The sequence below is a fragment of the Balaenoptera physalus genome, assembly GCF_965194825.1.
Source record: "Balaenoptera physalus genome assembly, chromosome: 5".
NCBI lineage: Eukaryota > Metazoa > Chordata > Mammalia > Artiodactyla > Balaenopteridae > Balaenoptera > Balaenoptera physalus.
The window spans coordinates 62,341,794-62,359,688 of record NC_138884.1 but is presented as its reverse complement, the minus strand read 5'-3'; the positions used below and the strand labels follow the sequence as shown (position 1 = coordinate 62,359,688).

Sequence of the window (17,895 nt, the reverse complement as noted above, 5' to 3'; positions counted from 1 at the left end):
GTCACCACAGAGCACTGAGTAGAGTTCCCTATGCTATACAGTGGGTTCTCATTAGTTATCTATTTTATGCATAGTATCAGTAGTGTATATATGTCAATTCCTATCTCCCAATTCCTCCCCCAACCCTTTCCCCCTTGGTATCCATATGTTTGTTCTCTACGTGGGTGGGACTACAGTTATTTTTAAACCTGGAATTTGAAGGAGGGAATATAGATTATATATCAAGGTTGGCTGAATTTATTCAGGAATTTTTCAGACTGAATATGTAATTTCTGGAGTGTAAGTGAAACAAAAATGAAGTCTTTAAGTGATCTCTTTGTCTCTCTTTGTCTATATCTTCAGTTTCATCCCAGACTAGTCCCAGGATGGGAAGAAAAAGTGATTTTCTCTTTCCTTACTCTTACAGTATGAAGTGGTTGATTAAACTGATTCCAGGGCAGCCACTTTAATGAGCATTTGATAGCAATATTGTTTAATAACAAAACAACTGCAAGTCAAAACAAGTATTGGCACAAAGAAAATCTCTATTCTGTGTAGCAAAATGTTTATCAGACTTCCACCAATGAGCCATGTGTTTAAAAAGAAGCTGATATTGAGAAACATTTCTGATTATTCTTTGAAGTTTGTAGTAAGAGGATATAACATATCTATACTACCTCCTTTTGTTTAGGGCCCCAAATGAGATGTGTATGAATGTTGCAATTTTGTATAACTCCAGGATAAGCATTCAATTATATCTTTCACCCTTTTTTTCTTTTCTAGTAAAATAGAATAATAAAAACCCCCAAATAATAGTTTATGGGCTCTGCTATTTGTTGAAAAAAATGCTTTATAGATAATATTCAGTGACAAGCCATCACACTCCTTGGTTTATATAAAGAAACTTAAATACAGAGGTCTTTAAGTAAAAAAAAAATAGAGGTCCTTATAAAGAGGTGTGACTATACACAATCACACAAAGATTGAGAAAACTCTTTGTGGCAATAATTCTACCTGCAGGTCAGATCTGTGCCCTACTTCTGTGAATAATCGACACAGGGTCTACTAGTTGCATTACTTTTTAACATACAAACTTCTTGTTTTAGAATCAAAGAGTGCCAAGCTTCTCCAAGACCAGGAATGCCTGGACTGCCTATTCGAAAACCTTCATCTTCATTCTTGCTGGAGACTTTAGGTCGTCAGGAGGTTTCATCACCTGCTGCCACTAGATGGTGCCTGTCATTGAAACAAAGGTTCTTCCTCTCATCTTTGTTTCCTTTAGGTGCCTATAAGGACGTTGGATGATATCAGAGAAACTTGATTGATAAGTTAAGTAGTGGGTTAGTATTCTAGAAGGTCATTTAGCACAGAGAGTTATTTTATTTTTTAATAAATTTATTTTTTAAATTTATTTTTGGCTGCGTTGGGTCTTTGTTGCTGTGTGCGGGCTTCTTATTGCGGTGCCTTCTCTTGTTGCGGAGCACGGGCTCTAGGCATACGGGCTTCAGTAGTTGTGGCACGTGGGCTCAGTAGTTGTGGCTCATGGGCTCTAGAGCGCAGGCTCAGTAGTTGTGGAGCATGGGCTTAGTTGTTCTGTGGCATGTGGGATCTTCCTGGACCAGGGCTCGAACCCATGTGCCCTGCGTTGGCAGGTGGATTCTTAATCACTGTGCCACCAGGGAAGCCCCACAGAGAGTTACTTATTAAAAAAAAAAATCATTATCCGAAAAGACTACTTATACTGTTTTTCTAATTCCATTAATTTTTTCTGTTCATCCTTCTTGTCACCAAGCTGTGTGAACTCCAGTACAAAATGAACAAATAAATCTTTCTTTGGGCTCATGAGAATCAAGGGACATAATTCAAGGTTTAGGATCAGTGAAAAAAAGATCTCAGGATTCATTGTCCTTGCTCAGAATAGCAATAGCAAAGGTGACCACATGCAGAGATAACGAGAAAAGTTAATGACCTTTCAAAAGAAAAACACATGCATCTCAATTACTGGACAATAATCAATAGGAAAGGAAATGGAACATGCTCTTTTAATTGTGGGATACCAAACATCAAGTAATGAGAAAGATAACAGGTTGTTGGCTTGTTGCCAGTGACAGCTCTTTTTCTCATTAATTTAAGGCACACACAAAACCTCAGCCCAAAGTGCTCTAATTCCCTCTCTGCCTCCCACCCCACACTCCAGCTGCATAGTCTTTCAGGGTAAAATTTTGTCAATCTTGTTAGTGAAATGCCTTCAGGGGTTACTTATTTGGTTTGTGTGAAGGACAGTTTGATATATTTTGAAGCAGAATATTGGAAAACATAAGCTTCTTGGATTTTTCCTTTCCCAAACAGTCACCAACGCTGACCATTCATGGCTGGTTCACGATTATAATGAGAAATTGTCAGCTATGTTGAAATACATAATCCACAGTGTGAAAAACTGCTGAACAGCAGTTGTAAGTTCTTAATACAAAAGTGTCTTCTCTTTTCCTGTGAGCTTACTTTGGGGTTGCTGATTCTTGCTAACTGTGTGCTCAGGGACTGAAAGTTAATTTTAACATTAGTCGAAAAACAAAATATAACTATGTAGGGAAAACCTTTAAAGCTAAAAAAAAAAAAAAAATCTTCTGTTTTGAATTTCCCACATCACTGCAGTGGGTCATGTTGACTGTGTGAGCATATATGTGAGCCAGATGTAACAACAGCCAGACACACAACATTAATGCAATTTAATTTTAAACATCAGACAGCTTCTGGTAGTTCCTAGTGTCTCCTGAGCATTGACTAAGGATTTTAAACACACTAAGTTTTTTAAAAAGATACGAGTATATACCTGCTTCCCAAGCACTGGTGAGGTACAATAGATCTATTCCAGTTTTAAATACTGGCAAGAAAAGTCTTTTCCCCTGGGACTTGCCTAATGGCGCAGTGGTTAAGAATCTGCCGGCCAATGCAGGGGACATGGGTTCAAGCCCTGGTCCAGGAAGATCCCACATGCCGTGGAGTATGACTGCCACAACTACTTAGCCTGCGCTCTAGAGCCCGCGAGCCACAACTACTGAGCCCGTGTGCCACAACTACTGAAGCCCGCGCCTAAAGCCTGCACTCCGCAACAAAGAGTAGCCCCACCCCCTCCTCCTCGCAACTAGGGAAAAGCCTGCAGGCAGCAATGAAGACCCAACGCAGACAAAAAAAAAAAAAAAAAGCCTTGTCCCCAAATTATTTCCCTCCAGATTCCCCCCGCCCCCGGTCTTATTAATTACAGCTTAGCACTGAAGGAAGGTTTGGAACCAAATCTTTGGAGCAGGTTGTCAGTATGTGATATTATTTCTCTTGGGCTTTATGTGTTTTGGTGGCTATCCTCAAAGATGCAGTTTGGTCAGTGACTTCCACATGTATATTATATATATAATATGTATTAATAGGCTTATATAGGCTTACGTCATATACCATGCGGCTCAAATCCATTAAGAGGCTTCTCTCTAGCAGTACTCAAAACATTAGATGGTGTCTGTGCTGACGGTCTGTTTATAGCTTAAGGGTCTACCTAACTGATCACGATGGGGCTGGGTCATTGATATATTATTAGTTGTATGTGCTTGGCAAAGGGGACTTAAACTCTAATTGGCCTTAGGAACACAGTAAATACAATAATCCGTTTATATCCTCAAGAAACTCCCTTGGATGGCTTAAAGATGTTTCCCAAACTGCTTGAGGACGACAGAAGTCCAGTGACATAAGCGAAGGACAAGGTTGAGAGCCGTGCTCTCCCCAGACATGCTCTGCTAAAGGTGTACGATGTCTTAATACTGTGTGCTGGCAGCACTCTCTCTACCTATATTCCTCAAGTTTTATAAAGTAGCGTCAAGACTGACCTGGGGCTGGGAAATGCCAGCAACTTCAGTTCTGGAAGAGAGAATAAGCTCTCCCCAGCGGGGAACTCTAGCGAATAGGACAAAAAGCTGGTCCTCGCAGCCCGCTCAGGGCGTGAGAGAGAGGGAACCCAGGAAGGCGAAGGCAGCGGGTTGGGAGCCGGGTCCTCGGTCAGCTCCAGCCGGGCGCTGCGCGCAGAGCCGGGGCCCCCGGCAGAGGCGGTGCGGCCCGAGGCCCCTCCCCGCCGCCGCCGCCGCCGCCGCCGTCGCCGCCGCCACCGCCGCCGAAGCCCGGGCTGCTGACGCCGAGCGGCGGCCCGGAGCGGTGGGGGCCGGGCGGGCGCGAGCGAGGGCAGGGCAGGGGGCCGGCCGAGGCTAGTCGCGGCTTTAAATATGGATCGCGGGCTCGCGCTCGTGGCACAACCTCCGCCACCGCCGCTTTCTCCGATCCCCCCGCCCTCCCCGGGCTCGCTCCCGAGGGGCGTCCAGGCCGGGCACCGCCGCTGCAGTGTTAGTTACTGGCAGAAACGTCGGCGATCCCCATAAATATGCAGGAGCTGCAGAAGGCAAAGTAGAGTAGACGCCCGCGCTCTCCCACACTCACTGGCCGCTCACCACGCGGGCCGTGTAGATATCTACCCCCCGCGCTATCTCCCCCCTTTTCTTGCGGGCCGTTCAGGTTCCCGTCCTGCCGGCTCCGAGGACCCTCCCGCCCCAGCGCCCTCGCCCCGTCCTCGCCTCCCTCCGCTCCGGAGCGCGCACCCACCCGGGCGGCAAAGTTGTGACTACTTGGGCGCCGGTGGCTCGCGCCCCGCTCGCTCCGCGCCTCGCACCAACTTCCCGCGGTTCGGCCCCGCCGCGCCCCGAGCCCGCGCCTCCGGGGATCCCGCGGGCCCCCAGCTTCCAGCCCCGGCGGCGCGCCGGGCAGCGCTTCGGTGGCGGCGGCGGCGGCGAAGGCGGCGGCGGCGGCAGCTGCAGCCTCACACTCAGCCGCCAAACTGGAGGAGCGACGGAAGCCGGACCCCAGGAGGTGAGCGCCCGGCCGGGGCCGGGGAGGGAGGGTCGGCCGAGTCCCCCGCCTCCCGGCGGCGGCGGGCGCTGGGGCGGCGGGCCCGGGGCAGGTCCCGGAGGGGGCTCAGGCGGCCTCTGGCGCGCGCCGGGAGGGAGAGAGAGGTCAGTTGCTGGCCGGGCATCCCCGGGGCTGGGCGCTGGCGGAGTGTGCAAGACGAGGACGCGGAAAAGTACTTTTCTTCTTCTTCGCGTTTAGAGAAAGAGTTTGGGTGGTCCTGTTTCTCCCCCAGTGTAAAGCCTCAGCGCGTAACCCGGCGTTGCCGCCCGGACTGGGGGGCCACTGTACCCCGCGGGCTGGGCTCCGGCGCAGTGACACGTGTGTTCCTGTGAGCCTGGGTGGCCCCAGTGTGGCTGGGCACCTGCTTGAGAGGGTAACATCCCCAAACCCACTAGCGGGGGAGGCTTGGGGGGGGTAACTTTAGGTGCCGCCGAGACCGCGGCCCCCACTTCACTGCCAGCTCCGAGATGGAGCATTCACATCTTTCCCTGGCACGCCGAAGGCGGGGGTGAGTCAGGCAGATTCTCTGCAAGTGGCACACACACAATTATTTGCAATGGATTTGGAAAGGGTAGGCAGAGGTTAAACTGGGATTTCTCTTGGCCGGCGACAGTGGAGCTCTTCCTCAGGTACTGGGCATCATGTGCGTCTTGGCAAGAAGAGGTGATTTCTTTTTTCTTAAGTGCATTTTACCCAGCCTTTGCCAGTCCGTTAATAAGAGTCACCAAAGGAAGGCAGGAGTTGGGAACTACATCAGCAAACTGCAGCAAGCACCACAAGCAGGAAAGTTATTAAAGAACAAAAGAACAGCAACAACAAAAAAACCTGGAACTTGACATGAGAGATGGAGAAGGAAGCCATTCTACCTCTGTTCTACCATCGTAAACCATTTTTTTAAAAAGTTCCATGTAAAACTTCTGTTTTGTCCACCCCTCATTCCTTCTCCAGGCCTTGCCTTCATAATTGGCCTGCACCAAGCTCTTTCCAGGCTTGACGATGAAGAGCACTTTATAATTCTGGTTTACCCTCCTCATTTCTTTTCCCATTTCACTTCAGTGCTGGAGAAAGTTACTCCCAATGGGAAATCATGAACACTGGCCTGTGCCAAACACACATTGTCTCAAATCCTGGAACAATTCCTTTCCTAAGAGACACTGCATTGTAACATATTTCCCTTTTTCTCATGTATCTGGGACTTGGAGTTCGAATACTACCTGAATTAAATTTAAGTGTACATTGCTCAATAGGGCTTAGTTTTTCATTTTGATTTGAATAGATTGTTCAAAGCAGTTAGAGCAGTATTCAGTAGCTTCTTATGGCCAATGTAATGTCTTTTGAAAAGGTTTCTGACTTAAGAACTCTCTTCCTTGTATCCATCACATTAACATTTAAGTAATTTTCATGGTCATTATGGCACTTAGATTGAGGTTATTAGTATAACTTCAATCAAAGAAAGCATGTCTACTTTTTCTATAGCTTTAACAACTGGGGAAAAAAAACTTTTACTTTCATTTTAAAGTTAAATGTAGTGATAGGATTCTGTTCTCTTTCTATTACATCTTGAAATTGAATAGTTTTAACTTTATCTCAGAGTCTCTGGTAAGATGACAAAAAACTCCTACATATATGGATAGAGAGAGGAAAGTAGTACTCTTATGAACTCTTGAGGCATAGGGTATTTATCAGAGTGGAGGTGAGAGGGATAAGATGGGATATTTTGAAAGTTCCAGGCATGTCTACCTTTGTGAAAACAGAATACTAAGAATCCCCCAACATTTTTCATGAAGCTGTTTTCAAAATGAGGTTTTGGGTATCATTTAATGTTTAGGGGTCATTCTGGAGCCTTACTAAAATATATGTATCTCTTTTAGTTCATTTTGTTAACATAAAATGGCTTTAAATGTTTGAATGTTAGTGTTATTAGTTTAGCCTTTTAAATGATTAGAATATGTTTTGGGGTTAGAACAGTGTGTGAAAGTAGTACAGGGAATCATATTTAGAGAAAACATTGTGATAGAAACGGGTAACCTTTGGGACAACTTCCAGCACACTCTGGTGGTAATTTCTTTTTTCACTTAGCTCCGGCAAGTATAATTTTAAGGTTCTGATCCCTTGTTCTGATAACAAGGTGGATAGTCACGCCATAGCTTACATCTTAAAGAAAACACAGCACTTAAGGAAAGGAAATACACATAAGTTTTTGAATCATGTAGATAATCAGGTTTCTCTGCCTGCCTCTGAGGGCGCTGCAGTCCGCGAGGACTACTGTTGTTAGGGGAGAGAGTCCTGTGAGAATTCACTGCTACTTAAGTGTGGCAACACACATCATCTACTTGTTTTGGAGCGTTTCTGTGTTCGTTTTTAATGTGAATAGAAGCCAAGACTGGAGTTGATAGCTATAAAGATTGGGAGTGGAAAGAACAAACTGAGAAGAGAAAAATCTAATGATGATGAAAGTTTCTAAGGAGGTTTTCCTTGATTGCTAAATGGAAAGAATCAGGGCACATGATTTGATGGGACAAAAGAAGCTGTAAGCGGAACACCTATCTTGATTCTCACTGTTGCTGCAGTTTCTCAGGCCAACCTGTGATTTATGACATTTATCTATGTTCGGGGAGCCATTTAGCAAAACACATAGTTTAGGAACATCCAGGAAGTTAGTAAGACTTTTACAAAACTAAACTAGATCTTGCTGCTTTCAGGAACTTTTTGCATAATGCAAGAATTCTGAGGGAGGGGAAGAATAATGTTTTTTTCATATAAGGTCAGGGCTAAGTTGTATTTCACATACACTTTTGCATTTCTCCCAAGAGCTAAGAATTTGATATGTTTATGTCACAAATAGAAAATATGCTGCTGTCCTTCTAACATTAAGATGATATTTTATATCCCCCGTAGCGCACACCGTTAGTTATTTTTGCAGCAGTGGAGATGGATTCTTTTAACCCACCTTTTACCCAGTTCTTTTGTCTGATGTACATTTACACACATGCACATGCACAGGTGCACGAATAATACTCATTTGTAGAGGTAGCCGATTTTATTTTATATCTGAAACCATATTTATGACTGTCATAATGATTTTGTGGCAATGACTTTTATTGCATCTCTCTAGTCTCAGCAGTGAAATGGCATTTCAAACAAGGCATCAAAAGGACAGCCAGCTATGAATGGTGATGGATTTATTTACCTGCTGTGACAAAGAAGAGAGAAAACTTTTTCTTCCAGTCTTCTTCATGATGTTCATAATTTCATCCCTCAATGATAAGGTCTTACTTGCCTTTGGATTAAGTTATGTGTTTGAAAAGATGGTGATAGAACTAATAATGGTGAAACCATGTACATCTATAGTTGTTTTCAGAAGCCAAAACATCCATATTTTTCTTCTTCCCTGCAAATTAAGTAGATGTAAGGGATTATCATGCTTGTTGAAAAGATGAGGAAGCTACGACACAGCGAACTTTGTATGCTTTTCTTAAACTAAGCGGAAAATTATTGGTGGAGGTGGGAATGAACATTTCATCTTTGAACTAGTGACGCCTGTTTACTGAATGACTGTTATTAAATGAACGAGTATTGTTTTAGTCACAGCTTTTAAGATACTAAAGCAGATGAACATTGATCCTGGTGTAAAGTGAGAGTTTCCGTTCCTGTAGGTAATTCTGTTCAGCGGAGGCACCCACCTGTCTCCTCTTTAGTTCAGGTCCTGCAGTGCCCGCGGGTGAAGCTTTCAGTTTGTGTGTGCCCGTTCTAGCTCCAGGCTTGAGAGCTAACTTTTGTTTTTCATGGAGAATGGATACAGAAAGAAGTTACATGAAATTAGGATGTAAAAGGAAATAATCACCAACTAGTATTTCAAGGTTTTTTTTTTTTTTTTTGACTTTGTGGATTTTTTTTGTGTGTGTGTGTGTTTTCTTTTTAACATCTTTATTGGAGTATAATTGCTTTACAGTGGTGTGTTAGTTTCTGCTTTATAACAAAGTGAATCAGTTGTACATATACATATGTTCCCATATCTCTTCCCTCTTGCGTCTCCCTCCCTCCCACCCTCCCTATCCCACCCCTCTAGGTGGTCACAAACCACCTAGCTGATCTCCCTGTGCTATGCGGCTGCTTCCCTTTGTGGATTATTGTGTAGAAAAAGAGTATCCTTTGTTTCACTTGAATTTCTGTATTGGAAACATTAAAAAAGTTTTAAATAAAACTTTTAGTATACTTTTTTGGGGGATTTGAAAAATCAAAATTAATGAAAATACAAAATGAGAAAGGAATATATTCTTTGAAACTGATACGGTGTTCTATGAGTGACACAATTAGAAAAACTGTTCATAATGTCTTGGGTAAGAAGTTAGCAGTTGGACTAACAATGCAGGGGACACGGGTTCGAACCCTGGTCGGGGAAGATCCCACATGCGGCGGAGCAACTAAGCCCGTGCGTCACAACTACTGAGCCTGCGCTCTAAAGCCCTTGAGCCGCAACTGCTGAGCCTGTGTGCCACAACTACTGAAGCCTACGCACCTAGAACCTGTGCTCCACAGCAAGAGAAGCCACTGCAATGAGAAGCCCATGCACTGCAACGAAGAGTAGCCCCCTCTAGCAGCAGCTAGAGAAAGTCCGGACGCAGCAGTGAAGACCCAACGCAGCCAAAAAAAAAAAAAAAAGTTAGCAGTTTCTTTTATTTTTTATAAATATATTCACTGCCTGATATTCTCTTATACTATTTGCAAATAAGTAAACTTGTGGGATCTGGAATTTTATGTTTGTTAATTCTAGCTTTGGCCTGGAGACCTAGTATTCACGGATAGGGCCTAGTAACAACTCCATCTATTTGGAACTCCTATATTTGGCATATTCTTCAGCAAAACAGCCTCTGAGCAGGCAAAATAGAGGGTTAAAAAAAAAGACATCATTAAAGAGGATTCACTTTACTTATAGGACATCTCTCAGATTCTGTTTACTCTTTTAATTCAGATACAGTTCCAGCAGCTGATTATAACATTTCTAATCCTACAGCAAACGGTAACCTACAAATTAGAAGATAGAAATGGCCTGATATTGGCAGTTGCATGGATAACATTGACAAGTGCCAGAGAACAGCTTGGTAGTAAAGGAAGAGGTAGACTAACTACTAATAGCAGATGTAAGAATGAAAGGAAGCCTGGTGGTTTGGACTCTACGCTGCCCTGATAGCATCACTTCATACATTCCCTTCCCCCTCCTCCCCTTTCTCCTTCCCGTCTTCCTATCTATTTACATTTTTATTGAAATGTAACATGCGTATAGAAAAGTATGCATGCCATTAAATTATAAGTAAATAGCTCAGTGATTTACCTAAGTGAATACAGCCCTGACCCAGCACCAAAGCCAAGATGTAGACCATTGTCAGCAGCCAGAAGCCCCCTCCTTCCTCCCTGCCAAGAGTAGCTTCTCTCCTGACTTCTGGGACTGCAGGTTACTTTTACCTTTTATTGAACTTTCTACCAGAAAAGTTGTATATCCTTGTGCCTGCCTGCTTTTGCTCAGCGTTATGTTTGTGAGAATCATTCACGTTTTGTGCGTAGCAACAGTTTGTTTATTCTCATTGCATTATAGTGTTCTACTTTATAAGAATGCCACAATTTATTCATGATGGACTCTTGAATAAATTCACTCTTGATGGACATTTGAGTTTTTTTTCCCAGTTTTTGGTTATCATGCAAAGTGCTGCTCTGAGCATTATTACGTATGTCTTTTGGTGAATGTGGGAATTTGGGATGTGTGTGTTGTGAGGTGAATTGGTGAGCCAGACTTAGTAGATAGTGCCTTCCTTCAAAGGTGGTACCAGCATCTTATGAGAGTTTTGGCTGCCCCACATCCTTACAAACAGCTGGTATCATCTCTTTTTAATTTTAACCATTCTAGTGGATGTATAGTGGTATCACATTGTGGTTTGTTTTTTTTTTTTTAATTTTTATTTATTTATTTTTATTTTTGGCTGTGTTGGGTCTTCGTTTCTGTGCGAGGGCTTTCTCTAGTTGTGGCGAGTGGGGGCCACTCTTCATCATGGTGCGCGGGCCTCTCACTGTCGCGGCCTCTCTTGTTGCCGAGCACAAGCTCCAGACGCGCAGGCTCAGTAGTTGTGGCTCACGGGCCTAGTTGCTCCACGGCATGTGGGATCTTCCCAGACCAGGGCTCGAACCCGTGTCCCCTGCATTGGCAGGCAGATTCTCAACCACTGCGCCACCAGGGAAGCCCTCACATTGTGGTTTTAATTTACATTTCCCAGAGTACCTTTTGTACCTTTTTACATGTTGATTGGCTTTTGTTTTTCTTTTGTGAAGTACTAGTTCAGGGTTTTTGCTCATGGAGTTTCTGCCCAGTATGTTATCCCAAGTTACAGATTTTAGTACTTGCGGGGTAAACTTACCTTATTTGTTTAGAAAGCTAAGCTAACCAGACAAACACGTTCATCAGTGTTTCTGTATAATAAAATAAACGGGTGAAGAGATTGGAAACATCTTTTTTTTTTTTAAGTGAAAGTGAGTTTATTCAGAGATACACATTCCATAGGCAGAATGTGGTCCATCTCAGAAGGTGAGAGCATCCCAGGGGTGTAGGGTTGTTAGTTTTTATGGGCTGGGTTATTTCATAGGCTAACAAGTAGGAGGATTATTTCGCCTATTTTGAGGAAGGGGTGGGGATTTCCGGGAATTGGGCCACTGCCCACATTTTGCCCCTTTATGATCAGCCTCTGGACTGGCACCTGTGGGTGTGGCATTTAGCATATGCTAATATATTACGATGAGCATATACTGAGGTTCAAGGTCTCCTGGAAGTCGAATCTTGCAACATCTGGGGCCTAGTCGGTTCTAACCAGTTTTTGTAGTATCCTGTTTGATTAGAAACATTTTGAACTTGTAAACACCGTAGTCTGGATCTGTGAAACTGTGTCCTTAAAAAAAACAACTTTAACACAACATTCGAAACGATACAGAATGTGTCCTCTGTGCTTACCATACAAGCAGAGTACCTTGTTATGTGGTGTTGCCCAGTGACTGATGGAAATGTGCATTTGGAAGGTGTGAGTTGGAGACCAGGCTCTCTTATTTGTGAGTTATTTGATTCGGAGAATTTAGAAAATCATCTGTAATAGATCTCTTGTTTTTTTCGTTATTAAAATGGCTGTAAAACCTAATTCATTAGAGGCATTATGGGAGACAGATGAGGTGGTATTTATAAAACCTTGCTCAGAACTGTAAATGGCTATACATATTTCAGTTATTTTATTATTGTTGTTGTGTTCTAAACCTGTCTTACTCTTGAGTTGAATTTCCAACACTGAGAGCAGTTCCTGACATAGTAATAGATGCTTGTTTGCTGAATGAATGAACAACACACTTAAGCACCCTTTTTGAGCTGTTAACTCTGCATGCTTCAAACTGTGTTTTACATTTTTTTCTCTAGAACTTTTACTTTTTATTGCTAAAGCTGAGTTGGGAACAGGGCTTATTAAACATCAGCTTGAAAAATTGAGTCTAGTAGCCAGCAGCTTGAGATCACCCATTTCCCTATGTAGCTCATATCAAATTTATGCCCCCAAATAACACACACAGGACCTGGAGAATCCTTGAAAATGATTATAGTGCTCTTTACCCCATGGGTGAGCCCCCAGAGCTTACACACGGAATATTTTTTGCTTCTATAATTAGAATGCTGGCCAACAATTTCCAGATTTAAAATCTTGTAGTGGGTTTTCCAGTGCTGATACCTTGGAAACCATGTTTCGTGAAAAATGGAATATTTAAAGATGAATAACAGCTGAAAACTGGAGCTTGTAGAGAGCCCTTTCAGCTTAGTATGTTAAGGTGGTTCTCAGATATGTTGATTATGTTATCAGAAGCAAACATGCAGCATATACCTTATGAACCTTTGTGTAAAGCAGCGATTCTTAATCCCTTGAAAGGTCTGATTCTCAACTTTGGTTTGACTTTCTGATCCTCCTTTTTCTTCATAGGAAAAGGAGTTTAGTGCCCTATATTTATATTTAAATGAAATAGAATGAAAATTTGTATGATTTTTTTTGGGACAATTACATGATAAACAACAGTAGGTATCCCTTTGCAAAATCAGGCTTGCAGCAGAAGAAACTTGGACTTTGATATGGAAATCTAATTAGATTTTCTTACCCAAAGACTGATTTTTTTCCCTTTTTTCTTATATTTGAGTTTTTTTCTTTTCTTTTGAGAGCTGGTTGTGGTAGCGTTGGTTGGTTGGCTTTTATCATTTAAGTATAACTGTGTTGTGGTACTCAGATTACTGAGTATCTAACATGTATCGCTTCAGAATAACATAAGTCAGTCTACATTTTATGAGGACGTTTACATTTTAGGTAGCATCCCTCGTATGTGCTTGACCCGAATGTGGCTGCTTTAGGGTGATTTACTGGACAAATGGAATCATCTGGAATAGTAGACAACTTTTGTGTTCTTGTTACAGATATAATGCTATGGAAAATTGAAATAAATACAAAGGGTAATTATAGTGAGTCTTGTTGAACTACTGTTTTAAAAAAAGTGAATTTCAGAAAACCTCATCTTCTGTTCTGGGTGATTTCATCCCTGTGAGAAGTTAAAGTGGGTCCTTTAAAAACAAAAGCACCCAGGCATGTCTGGTTATTGCTGTGTTAAAAACTGGAAGCAAAAGCTGGAAGCAGGACTCCTCCCTTTGGTGTCTACTCAGCACATGTGACTTTTTTTTTTTTTTTTTTAAATTTGCCACGATCTCCACTTTAATTTTTTATTTTTTTAATGCTATTCTTGTCTGCTTACATTCTTTTTATTTATGTACGTATATATGTATGTATGGCTGTGTTGGGTCTTCGTTTCTGTGCGAGGGCTTTCTCTAGTTGTGGCAAGTGGGGGCCACTCTTCATCGCGGTGTGCGGGCCTCTCACTATCGCTGGCCCCTCCTTGCCGAGCACAGGCTCCAGATGCGCAGGCTCAGTAATTGTGGCTCACGGGCCTAGTTGCTCCGCGGCATGTGGGATCTTCCCAGACCAGGGCTCGAACCCGCGTCCCCTGCATTGGCAGGCAGATTCTCAACCACTGCGCCACCAGGGAAGCCCAGCACATGTGACTTTAAAAAGAAATGGATGCTATGGATTTAGGGAAGAACAACTATTTAAAGAATAGGATCGTGACAACTATAGTATCTAAGCTGATATCCCATGAGAGTGGAGTGAGATTAGCTCTTCCATATCTCCTGCTTTTCAGCATGGAGATCTGTTGTCTCTATGGCCTGATGGGGAGATTCCTAATGTGTTTAACACAAACCAGGCTTTGGTACCTTCTACCCCAGAATGATCATGAATGAAGTTCTGAAAGTGTTCTTTGTGAAACATGTTTGTTCTGAGTGAGGACTGAGTGAGCCTGGAAGTTTGACTGTATCTTGAGTGCTGATGGCTGCCCTCCTCGAGCCCTCCCCTTGCGTGTTGCATGTCGACTGCAGCTGCAGCGAGACCTCCCCGCAGAACTGCTTCAGAAATGCCTTCATTCCTCTGACCTCTAGAGACTGTGTCCTTAGGAATGTGAGATGAGAGCTCATGATGTTAGCAGAGAGTAGGGCCTCATGTTAGGAGTTGGCTAAAGTACTGATCACAATCACCTTTAGAAAATTGCTGAGTGTTAACAGATTGAGAAGAAACATACAGCTCACACGTTTGCAGTTTTACAAGTTGAGCTCCTTTGCCAGGGAAATGAGAGAGGGTGGATAGGAAGTGTCTCAAAAGATTTAGATAAATGAGATCAGATAATTTCCCTTGAAAAATACATTAAGAGATGAAACTAAAACACCCATCCAGAAACATCAGAAGAAAATATAATTCAAGCACTCCCACTTTTTCCTACCAAAACATTAGGCAGTGAATTGTACACTCTATTTGATCACTTTATTGCTTACTGCTCTGCACTGCCCTCTGTTTCATATGTGTTCATTTTGTCTTCCTACACTTTCTGCTTCCTCACTGTAAGAATTGTGTCAGGGTATCTTTTGTGGTCCTCACAGTGGATAGCATATTTTATAGTGAAAATACTTATTTAGTGGAATTATAATTAGTTACTTAAAAAATCTGGACAGACCAATCAGAGATGCCCAGTCATTACACTCAATTTAATCTAAAGTCTATTTCTTCTCAAGAAATTCCTCCAGTGTAGTAGCTCTGATCATTGCTGTTAGGTCTTTCAAATATTTCTTGTGAAATTTGTTGTCATGAAGTTTGGAATCTGGTAACTTTGGGGATGAAACTTTTGTTATTAGGGTTGTGATGTTTTATAGTTCCTTGGAAAAATTACCTAACCGTTCTATTTAGATAGTACTCTATTTTATCTGTTCTCTGAATTGGACACAGTTTTATGTACTAATTTTTTGAGATTAAAAATGAGTTGCTAGCACTTAAAAAAACTTTTTATTTTGAAATAATTGTAGGCTCACAGGGAGTTAGAAAAATATAGTCCAGTTTTTACATAGCTTTGACCCAGCTTCCCCCAGGGAGCACTGCTTTTAAGATTTCTAAAGAGGCATTTACCTAAAAAAAAGTTTAAAAGGAATTGTAATTTTTGTGCCTTCTCTGAAGAATATGTAGCAGATATTGTAAAAAGGGTAAAATTAGGCACATCTAGTACTTTCTGGGTTTCAGTTGGCAAACCTGAATGGGTATCTCCTGTGGTAGGCAAGGGGAGAGTCATTTATTCACTTATGTATTCACATATGTGAATTTGGTGTTTGCCTTACTCAAATCATTCTTTTATACTGTACTGATCATGTTGAACTAGGAGTTTTAAATCCAGATGTTGTTCTCATAAAACCTTTGGAAGATATAATACAAATATAAATGAGGAAAGTAGGACTCCTCTATGGTACTGCTGTTAGGGCACTGTGATAATACTGGGTTTTATGTAAAGGTGAGAGAATATCATTGCACTACGTATCTATGTGTTAGGTGTATATTATTTGCCTTATAATCTATGTGCCTTATGATATGTGTGAATGTGTAATATACTGAGACATTTTAGAATAGATGTTTTACTTGTTATATAGAGAATAGTATTTCCAGTGAAATCTCAGTGTTTGATTATTCTTTGGTATATTGATAAATATTACATTTGAACACATACTGTTTGAATTCAGTTATCACCTCTTAATAGGGGTCTTTTAATGTTGCATGTCTGTGTTCATCCTTATGAGCCTTACCTATATGGCTCCCTCGAAGGTTTGGTCTTGCACCTCAAGACAGACATAACTGGGAAAGGTCTAGAGAAGTGCACTGCGTATCATGAGAATAGGGGGCTGTCTTTAGGAGAACAGACAGAAATTGATTTGAATGCTGTAATCTTGAACAATGAAGTCTGAAAGGAGACCTCACCTACGTCTGAGTCCAAGCCTAGGGAAAGTCATGAACACGGTGCCCCAAATCCAAGAACATCAGTGCTAGGAGGTCCACTTAGAACTGAGAGAAACAGGTTTAGAGTTTAAATTTATGTAGTGGCTATTTCTGTGAACAGCATTTTACCCTAAGAGGAGAAACTGGCTTCTCAAGAGGCACAGAACAAATCTTTATGTAGATTAAGTATTTATACAGTGTAAAAGAGAATATGGATATGTTTGGTAAATAGACCTCTTTGGACAGTATTCTCTCTTGACCCAGAGTTCTCTCACAGCACTTTGTTCGAGTCACCTATCATTTTGTAGAATGGTTTCTTGCTTTTTGATGTCACTGTCAGATGTCACTGAAGGGTGGTCTAAGGGATTGTGGGTCTGACCTCACATGACGTTTCCTATAAAGTTTACCTGCCTCAGCAGGTCTTATCTCAGCTCTTGACCTTGACCAGAAGGTACTAGTATAAGTGCATTGTTACACTTGAGGCTATAAAATGATCAAATCATTTAACACTCCCTGTAAAATTTCTCTAAATCAAGTCCACCCCTGGCTGCTGATAAAATAAAATTGGGTGTTTCTGAATTAAAACCAACACTTTTGGTTCAGGGTTCATTTGGGATAATTCCACTACTCTGAAAGAGTTTGCTTTCCCAACAAAATGAAATTTATTTTGTAGGTTTAAAAATCGGTGTGTTAGATACCTTAGATGTAATATTATGTTCACAGATTAAATAGAGAGCTTAGAAAGCCCAATGCCATATATTTCTTTTCGACCCACAGCTTTTAGCTTCTGTGATGGAAGGACTCGGGTGTATGGGCTTGAATAACACAGTATATTTTATATAAAAACTAGAGCAGCAGAAAAAACCAGGCTAGAGTACGTGGCTCAGGCTTCAAGCAGGTTGCTGGTGGAATAACTTCCTAGTCCTATAGAGACAGTGAGGGTTCTAAGGTGGGTGTCCAGGGATAAGGGATCTATCAGGACCCTGATGATTTGGGGAGCAGTGATGGGATGGTGTGAATGCCTGAAGTATGGGCAGTAGGTACCATGGGTTGCAGTGTGTGGAATCAAGGGAAGGGAAATCATATTTTGAGGAGCCCATTTCTGGGAAATTGTGAATCTGTCTGCTTAAATTTCAGGAGTGATCTATTTATCTACTGTCATTAGAGTATGAAGTATTCACTTTAATTGAATTTTCTGATAACTGAAGCTTACCTAATTAAGTGTCCAATTAAAATTGCTAGTGGGAAGCAGCCACATAGCACAGGGAGATCAGCTCGGTGCTTTGTGACCACTTAGAGGGGTGGGATAGGGAGGGTGGGAGGGAGACGCAAGAGGGAGGGGATATGGGGATATATGTATACATATAGCTGATTCACTTTGTTGTACAGCAGAAACTAACACACCATTGTAAAGCAATTATACTCCAATAAAGATGTTAAAAAAATTGTCTTAAAATATGTTTCTGAATTGCACACACTTACCTCCTTTCTTAACAATCTGTTGAATATAATTTTCCCTTTTGTTCATCTCTCATGGTCATTATATAGTTCAGTGATGCTC

General features: G+C 42.0%; 1 protein-coding gene across 4 annotated transcripts in view; it reads left to right on the top strand.

The window, feature by feature from the left end:
• SLC4A4 (solute carrier family 4 member 4) overlaps nt 1-17,895 on the top strand; it is a 437,388-nt gene that overhangs the window by 86,815 nt on the left and 332,678 nt on the right. The window contains exon 1 of one of the 4 annotated variants that reach the window (XM_082463734.1): nt 4,221-4,878. The exons of 2 other annotated variants lie outside the window; for them this stretch is intronic. The gene's annotated coding sequence lies outside the window, so the exon portion shown is untranslated. Of the gene's footprint in view, nt 1-4,220; nt 4,879-17,895 lie in introns of those variants that run through there. One more of the 4 variants, XM_082463736.1, reaches the window with a different exon arrangement.